The sequence below is a fragment of the Austrofundulus limnaeus genome, unplaced genomic scaffold (genome assembly GCF_001266775.1).
Source record: "Austrofundulus limnaeus strain Quisiro unplaced genomic scaffold, Austrofundulus_limnaeus-1.0 Scaffold3057, whole genome shotgun sequence".
NCBI classification, from domain to species: domain Eukaryota; kingdom Metazoa; phylum Chordata; class Actinopteri; order Cyprinodontiformes; family Rivulidae; genus Austrofundulus; species Austrofundulus limnaeus.
The window spans coordinates 5,979-6,478 of record NW_013955459.1 but is presented as its reverse complement, the minus strand read 5'-3'; the positions used below and the strand labels follow the sequence as shown (position 1 = coordinate 6,478).

At 39.6% G+C, this 500-nt stretch overlaps 1 protein-coding gene across 1 annotated transcript in view; it reads right to left on the bottom strand.

Annotated features, from left to right (window-relative positions):
- The window catches only part of LOC106511670 (probable cation-transporting ATPase 13A2), a gene marked incomplete at its 3' end in the record, with an annotated part of 7,191 nt that overhangs the window by 3,312 nt on the left and 3,379 nt on the right, over positions 1-500 (bottom strand).

The window sequence follows — 500 nt, the reverse complement described above, 5'->3', positions numbered from 1 at the left end:
GGGACATAGTTCGGGGGGTGGGGGCTCCAACTCGCCTAGAGCACCAAAATGGCTAGAGCCGGCACTGCTAATCTCCCTTCACTGCTGCTCTGTACGAAGCAAAGTGGAACAAGTGGCTGTTTTTTACTGGGCTAGTTTGGAACTGGACCAAAAGTAATAACAACCAGTCTAAAAGTAATACACACAGAACCATGGTATGGAATACAACCAGTTTAAACCATTGAAAATGATTGTATTTTGGTTGAAATTTTTACATTTATGATTTTCTTACACACTGAGACTAACCACCTAATGTGCATCTCTTCTGAAGTGTACAAACAGAAATCAGCTCAACTAAAAAAATAAGTAATCAGCTCAACTTTTTAAAAATAATTTCTCTTCTGTTTGTGCTCACAGCTGCTCTGGTGCAGATGTGTTGTAACCATATGAAACAAATTAAGAAAAGCACATCTGCATCACACTCTGATAGTGTTGTCAGGCATGATGATCACTTTTTGCTC